This window comes from Manis javanica, chromosome 9, assembly GCF_040802235.1.
Source record: "Manis javanica isolate MJ-LG chromosome 9, MJ_LKY, whole genome shotgun sequence".
Classification (NCBI taxonomy): Eukaryota; Metazoa; Chordata; class Mammalia; order Pholidota; family Manidae; genus Manis; species Manis javanica.
This window is the reverse complement of record NC_133164.1, coordinates 100,565,536-100,573,885: the sequence shown is the minus strand read 5'-3', so window position 1 is coordinate 100,573,885 and position 8,350 is coordinate 100,565,536. Positions and strand designations below refer to the sequence as shown.

Below are 8,350 nucleotides of genomic sequence, written 5' to 3'. Positions count from 1 at the left end.
TTTTTACCCCACAATTCTATATCCAACTAATTATTAATCAAATAGGAGAGTGGTATTTTTCAGCCATGCAAAGTCTCCAAAAATCACCACTCCAAACCCTTCCTCAAGAAACTACAGGAACATGTTCACCACTAAAACCAAGGAAAAGGGATGCAGGAAACAGAAGATCCAATCAAGAGAAAAGCCAAAAGCATTTCCTGGAGGATGATGGAGGGAGACCCCGAAGAGCAGCTGGTTCAGACTGGAGCAGTCAATATCATGCCCTCAGCTGCTATTCCACATTGTTTGCCTGACAATGTGCTTTATCAAAGCAAGGGACCAAAGAGAAAGCCGTAAGATCCAGGACACAAAGACCCCAAACTCAAGAGAAAGACCAAGGGAATTCGAAGGATGGGAGCAAAAAGAAATCTCAGGGTAACAACTGGATGGCAAGCCTAGGGAACAACAGCAAGTCCAGGCTAGAGGTAAGTGGAGGTCTCAAGGAGTGACAACTCCAGGAAAACTAATTGGAAATGACAGATTACCTCCTCTGACTGCCCTTACAAAAAGTGAAGAATAGGGAAGAATATGCAGTGGCTATAAAGAGAGTTAAGCAAATGGAAACAACAAAGCAATTACTAACTTCGGGAAAAACAAAAGTGAGAAAGAAAGTAAGAGAGGGGTGAGGAGAGGGAAGGAGGAAGAGAAAAGAGAAAAGAAGGAAGGAAACAATAGTATATATTACAAAGCTCAGCTGTGAGTAATTTTTACATAGGCATAATAATGTAGAGTTGAATGTTGACTTAAGCAAAAATCGTAAAATTACCATCCAGGAAGAATGGGAGAGGGTAGGAAAAGAGGATATTAGTATAAAAGCAATAAACCTCATCTATTATATCAAGAAATTAATTGATAATGCCTAATTAAGTAATCAAAACACAGCAACATACAGACATACATTTCAGACATAGAAATGGGTATATTTTGGAAGAAATAGGTAGTAATAGTCTAGCAGTTGTCTTTAAGGAGAACTGGGAAAGTGGGAAGAGTGGAGCAGGGAACTACTTATGTCACAAGCCTGTTATTACTCTTTGACTTTTAAAATGTGTGTATGTATCATCTCAACTTTTAAAATAAACAAAAGTACAGCAATATTAGAAGGCTATGCCTAGGAAATCATCTGATTTGACTGGCTTGTAAACACTGTACAAAGACTCACAAATTTGTTCTTACTTAATAGTTTTGGGTCTGATTCTCCCTAAGGGGGTGAATATTTCAAAGATACACAATAAGCATTTGTGGAGTGAACAAATGAACAAATGAAGAGCCAACAAACCACCAGAAGGAAAGTACAACATACTCCTAAGAGCCCAGTAGCTCCCTTTGTGTGGACAGATGCTGTCTGTTAGGGTCCACGGCGAAGACGGCTGCACAAGATGAGGCAGCCTCTCTGGGAGGGATGCTTGGTACCAGGGAACGCCCACTCTTTATAAGAGGTCTGGTGGTCCTGATTCCAGACCCACATGGGACCACTAACCCCACAGCTTGGGTACCTATGTCCACAGGAGTTTGGGCTTTGTTAGTTGGACTCCTTAGGTAGAAAGAAATCAAGACTCACCTAGACCACCTCAAGAGAGAGAAGGACATGATGGTCAGGAAATACAAGAACTGAAACTGGAATGGGACAGAATAGACTGGAAAAACCACCAAAGGTAGCTCTGGGGACCTGCCCTTTCTGGTGTGTCACTCCTTGTATGTGTTCTTCTCTCTTGGTGCCTCTGCATCTCTGGAAAGTGGACATTGTGGGATGTCCTTTCTAGGTTTGGGGGGATTTCCATCATTATGAGCCCTCTTTCCCACTGCTGAACCCAGAAACCTGGCCTTTGCAAACTCCTTGGCAGCATGGCCTCAGGCGGGTGACTTAGATTCCACCATGTAGTCTCACTCACACCAGTCTGTGACCAGACGTGAGCACATGAAGAAGAAAGTACAACGTGGCAAAGGCATCCAACTTGGGGACAGTGGTGCTGGTTTCCTTTGTGGCACAGCATGGGCCATCCTTCCTGGGACTCAGCCTCGAGCCTGGTTCTCTGCCCTTCAAATGTTTCCCTGTGGCTCTTGGTTTAGGTTCCCCAACCTAATCCCCTCTGATTTGAATGTTCAACTGTAACTGTATATTTGAGAGGGGATCTGGGAAGATAATGGTGGAAGAGAGGAAGAGAGAGAGAAAAGGAAGCTATACATCATCCAGTGTGGTAGGTTGGCGATGGCTCCCCTTCCTCCCATTCCAGAATCCAGTACCCATGCTCCTTGGTAATCCGTGCTCCTGGTCTTCACCACTTCTCCCATTTAAGGTGGAATGTATTTCTCCACCGCATGGATCTGGCCAGCCTTGGGACTTACCTTGACAAATAGCATATGATGGAAGTGGCATTGATTGAGTTCTGGAGCGCAGGTCTGCAGAAGCCTGAAGCTTCTGCCTGTACCCTCTTGTAACACTGCCCTGAGACTGTCTCGGCAGGAAGCTGGTGTAGCCTACTGGGGAATGAGAGGTCACATGGAGGGGAACTGAGGCACCTAGCCAACTGCCAGACATGTGAGACTTTCTTTCCTGACCAACCTCCATTCCCCTTTCCTGAATGCAGCTGTGCAGGGGAGCTTAGGTGAGACCAACAGAAGAACCACCAACCCACAGAATGTGAGAAATAATGATTATTAGTTCACATCACATAATGTTTGGATGGCTTGCTCCATAGCAGTAGATAACTGTTATATCAAGCTAGTTACCACTCAGGGCAACTGGAGGCTTGGAAGCTCTGGGAGACAGTGTGGAACATGCCTCAGAGTTACCTCAGTCAGGGAGTGGGGAGCTAGAGTATTTATTCAGCAACTTGCCGTCCATCGCTGGTTCAGATCTGCTTACGGGGCATGAAGTCTCCAGCACTTCGTTTTCTCTGCACAATGGCCAAGCATGCTCCCTGTAGCCAGAGACCTGTACATTGTCATAGTAAGTAGACTTCAGCATATGGCAGTGAATGCAAGGGAGTCTGGGCAGGGCACTGACAGAATCTGTTACAGTGTGTGACCCAGTGTGTTTTTCAGAGACTTCTTTTCTGTTTGATCAGCTAGGCTCAATTTCTGTTGCTTACATCCTGGAACTCTGACTGATGAATGTGTGTCCCCATTCCAGTCCTTCCTGGCTACCAGCTGACCTGGGCCCTCTCTATCCCACAATCTAAATTCTGCAGGCAGCCAAGCTGATTGGCTCTACACACTTCTACCATCCCTGACTGGCAGAGCTCTTCCAACCAGATGGTCACCAAGTGGTCTGTAAGTGGGAAGCCTGAAATCAGGGGCCTGCCTGGACCAGTCAAGGTTCAGTAACTTCCCTGTGAAGGGCTATTGAGTGTGTGTAGCTGCCATGAATGATCTGCTCCAGCGAAGTGGGGAGAGGCATTTGTGTCTACCCTGCCCTTATCTCACCATAAGGACGTGGCCCATTGTTCCCCAGTTCAGCACCTCTGCGGCATGGAGCCCGCAGTCCACTGTGGGGGGAGAAGTAAGGAATTCCTGATACCCAAAATACTTACCCCATACCCCCAGCCTTCCCAAGGAACCCCCAACTCCTGGTGCCACTTAGAAGTGAGACTCATGCCTGCTTTTTAAATGGGAACATGACATGCATTTTCTTGCATAAACCACACTATAAATGGTGACCATATGCAGTTAACATTATGAGTTAAACAGACCATTGTGAGTTAAACAGAAATTTGCTTCAGGAACATCATGAGTTAACAGAAATTTGTGGACTGGCCTGAAAAACCAACCACCATTTATAACTTGTTTTCCATGGGGAAATGCATTCTGACTTCCAAACAACTGGCTCATAGGGATATCTGGAACACAGCTTGGCCACAACATTAGGAACTGGAGGTGGCTTCTCAGTGGGTTTAATGAACATGGTCATGGTGGGAAGTTGGTGGTGGGCTCTTGCTCCAGGCTTAAAGAACCCTGAAGAAAGGTGTGAGGTGCTCTGGGCAACCCTATGGAGTATCTACCCTTTCCTTCTGGAAGCTGGAAGCAACCTTGCAGTTGGAGGAGAAACTGAGAGGCGTTGAGTCCTACATGCTACTCAGGGTAACATTCTTGACAGTCTCCACTTAAGCGCTCCCAAGACCAAGGCAGAGATTTTACAGGGCTCACTGTCACAGTTCTTTCCTGTCCTGAGATGAAATCTGCCCTGATACTACCACGGCAGTCTCCACTCACCCTTCAGATCTTGCTCAGGTTTTAACTCCTCTGTGCAGCCTTCCCTAATCCCTATTCTTCTGCACATTAATTAGAGGAATCCTAGCTGCCGTAACAGACTTCAAACATTTCAGAATATATCTCTCCTTATTAAATAGTGGATGTCTTAGCCTGGGCTATGGTAACAAATACCACAGACTAGATGGCTTAAACATCCACATTTACATCTCACAGTTCTGGGGCTGGGAAGTCCCACAGTCTAAGAGCTGAAAGTCAGTGTCCGGGCGAACCCCCCCTCCTGGGCACAGGCAGCTGTCTTGGTGCTGAGTGCATGCCCAGTGGAGAGGGAGCAGCTGTCTCCTGTGTCTTCTTAGAAGGGCACTGATCCCATTCATGGGCACTCCACCCTCATGACCTAGTTACCTCTCAAGGACCCCAATTCCTAATACCATGCGGGGATTGGACCTCAAATTATGAATGGGGGATAAACACTCAGGCCGCAGCAATGGGTTCTCCGAGCAGCCAGCATTTCCTATTTGGTGATTTAGGGTGCCAGGCTCCTGCCAACCTGCCAATGTCCCCTCAACAGGTGGCAAGGAGAGCCGCAAGAAGACATACCTGTTTTCTAAAGGCCAATGCTTCTTGTCTTGGAAGTGAGTCATCATTTCTACTCAGTGCCATTGGCAAAAGCCAGTAACATTTCCACCCAAAGGCAGGAGAGGAGCACCGGGTTGGCACTTCTGTGACAGCTATGGACCAAGGAAGCAGAAGTACAAAGTCCTGATAGACACCAAGTTGTCTTTCACACACTCAAGCACATGCGCGCACACGCACACACACACACACACACACCTGCTCTCAGCAGGCACCAAACAGATGCCCAGCCAATCCGCATATGTTAAGCTCAGTGAGCTCAGTGTAATTGAGGCAAAAGACCAGACCAATCCCTTCAGCCCTAAACTCACCCATATGTCCCTGGGTTCACAGGACACCAGGGAGAAAAAAAATTAATGCTCCAGGGAATCCTTCCTCCAACTGGGGATACAATGGGAACAAAGCCTCTTACTAGGGCTGGACCTACCTGCAATCTTGAGAGAAGCTCTGAGCACTCCCTGTCCTTGAAATGTTCCCTATTGGCAGATGCCTGCAATTCCACCCTTGGAGCAGCGCAGCTGAGGCCCAGGGCACTGTACGTGCATAATGGGCAAACAATAGTAGCTGTTCGCTTTCACTGGGCACTTAGGATGTGCCAGTATTGTTCTGAGAACGTGACACTGTTAACTCAAATAACCCTCTCCAGCCTATGGCTGAGCTATTATTATGCTATTACAGATAGGGATGGAGGCACTGAGGTAAGGCACAGAACCAGGGAGAGCTGGGCTGCCATCCCAAACTCCAGCTCCAGGTTCTGCCAGCCACTGGACCAGATTGCCCAGCCCAGATGGGAGGGAGCCACTCAGTCCTTTGTGCCTCTTTGTAAAGCCGTCCCAGTTTCCTTCTGTTTCTGTTCCAGGGAAGGACAGTGAGGAAATGTGAGGACTGGAGGCTAGGACGAGACCCTAACCTGGCCTGGGCGCCCCTCTTCAGGGGAGAGAGCAGCTCATTCGCTCTGCAGGTCAGGAGTTCTGGGGTCTCCCCACCCTTGTCCCATGCCTGGCATTCCCCTGTCAACCACCTGTCACTGGAGCAGAGCAGAGCAGCTGCATGCCTGGAGGCCCCCTCCAGCCCCTTTAAGTGAGGAGGCCCCAAGGCAGGGGAGGAGAGGAGAGGCAGACTGGTGCCGGAGACCCCCCAGTGGGCTTTTCTGCTGGGGCTTGTAGCAAATCCGAGGCCGAAGGTTCCCAGCCCCAGCTTCTCCAGCCCCCAGCTGAGAGCCCAGGGCTGGGGTAGGAGCTCAGAGTAGTGTGGGTCCCACCATCCCCACTACAAGAGGCGGCCTAAGCCACAGTGTAAGAGTCAGAGATGGAGACCCCAGGGAAACCGCCTCCCAGAGACTCCTCCTTGCACACCTAACTGGTGGAGAATGCTCAGAACACGGGTTTCAAATTCCTCTGTCAATGACTGAAAGATAGCTTAGAGAGCACATCACCATGTGGAGTCTGTTTCCTCATCTACTAAATGGGCTTACGACCCTCAGTCACAGCCACCTGGGGCTTTGCAGGTTGTCAGATTCCTACTAACCTGGTGCCCCCACTGCAGCCACCCTTAAAACAATTGGACTCCATAGCAAAATTGCACTCCCAAGCCCCAAAATTCCCTTTATGATACTCTGTATCCTTGAAAACAAATGTCATGGAAAACCACTTCATATCATAAAGAAATGTTCATTGTATATTGTTGTGAGAAAATGGCAGGTTAGAAAGCAGTAGATTCATATCCTCTAAGTTTTGTTTTTTTAAATGTGTATATATCTATCTACGATAATGCTAATAGGATGGAAAAATTATTGGGAAATTTTAATTTTCTTTTTGTGCCTTTCAGCTTTTTAAAACACATTTCCTACAAGTATTTGTTATCAGATTAAAACATTTTTTCAGGTACTTAAAACCTTAATTTTATTGTGTTCATTTCCCTTCCCCAAAATACACCAAAGGCTCTTCCCAGCCCATGTAATACTGTCAGTGAGACGTTTTTTATGCTGGAAGCATCTGAGGCAGGGATCCCTGATTCTTTGGGAACCCCAGACTTCTTAGACAGTTTGATGGAACCTGCGGGCCTCTCTCCAGAAAAATACATGTAGATGCAAATCTTAAGTGATTTGACAGGAAGTTCTTCGACTCCATGAAGCCTGTCCATGAACTTCTGGTGTAAAGCTTCTGATTCAAGTAAATTCCCAGATTTTAAGGGTCCCCAAGTAAATCTCAGGCCAGGAGAGAGAGACAGCAATTTACTGAAGGTTGCAACGAGGCTAGACTCCTTTAAGGCTGTCTACAGTCTAGTCCCTCTGAGCTTCCCAGCTTTACTCCCAACTGCTCCCCTACTTGGACATATTAGCGTCTACTCAACACAAGTGGCCTTCTCCAGCCTTCTTCCAGCCATTGCTCTCTAAGCTCTGCTAAATGCCCTTTCTCCTCCTCTCCACCTTCCAAATCCTTTTTGTCAGTGTCAAGATTAGCTTCAGCTGCATGTAAGTGACCTTCCTCCTCCCAAAAGAGTGACTCAAACACTCAAAGGAATATTGCATCTGGCTTAAAGTCTAGCGGGGAGCAATCCAGGGCTGGTGTGGAAACTCCAGGAAACCAGCAGGAATCCAGGCTCCTTCTGCCTGTTTTGCTCTGCCACACTCAGTTTGCACAGTCCATACCCAAGATTGCCTCATGGACCAAGAGATCTACCAGGAAGCAGGAAGAAGGACAGCGGGAAGAACAATAAAGGAACACTTCCCCCTTGAGTCACTTCCCTTTAAAGAGGCTTCCCAGAAGTCCCACAGATCACGTCCACTGCACCGCAGGATAGAAAACAGGCCCCTGACAGCATCTAACTGCAAGGGAGGCTGGGAAATGTAGTCTTTTCAACTGGGCATTCCACTCAGGGTCCTGTTATTAGGGAAGAAGGGTGGGGTGGATATCTACCAGGGAATTTTCAGCTTCTGGGGTGTTATCTCTGAAGAGCATGTTATATATGAAGCCTTGCCCACCCACTCCTACCTGCTAGGGATCTCAGCTTCCTGTGCAACCTTCTAGTCTGTGTCCAAGCCTTTTATTTTCTAATTCCCATCTCTAGCTAGTATTTATTATTTATTTAAATAATTCGATTGTTAAAATTTACTTAAACAATATTTTAAAATTATTGTTTAATTAAATATTTAGTTACTAAATTATTTAAATATTTCATTACTATCAGATTTGGGGGAGTGGATGCATTGTAAACATTATTTACATTTGTAACATTGATATAATTCTTTTTAAAATCCAAAATCTATATTCCAATTATGTCAATCGCCCCAATAATGTGCTTTATGAAACTACAAAAAGCAAGCTTACTAAGAGATCAAGACTTATTTCTGCTTCTTTTTACTTACAGATAGAGGAACAATCTATCATGTTCAACAAATTACTTGGGTCATTTTTTTTTCTTTCAGTGTGGTTATCTTATTCCTTTAAAATACAGTTGAGTTCATTAA

The 8,350-nt window shown here is 46.4% G+C and overlaps 1 long non-coding RNA gene across 1 annotated transcript; it reads right to left on the bottom strand.

Annotated features, from left to right (window-relative positions):
• Nucleotides 1–2,032: 2,032 nt before the first annotated feature.
• Nucleotides 2,033–5,446, bottom strand: LOC108394853 (uncharacterized). Its single transcript, XR_001852532.3, has 3 exons — nucleotides 5,309–5,446; nucleotides 4,846–4,976; nucleotides 2,033–2,971 (listed from the first exon to the last, which is right to left on the bottom strand). It is a non-coding gene; the product is annotated as an uncharacterized lncRNA (long non-coding RNA).
• Between the last annotated feature and the right edge of the window lie 2,904 nt (nucleotides 5,447–8,350).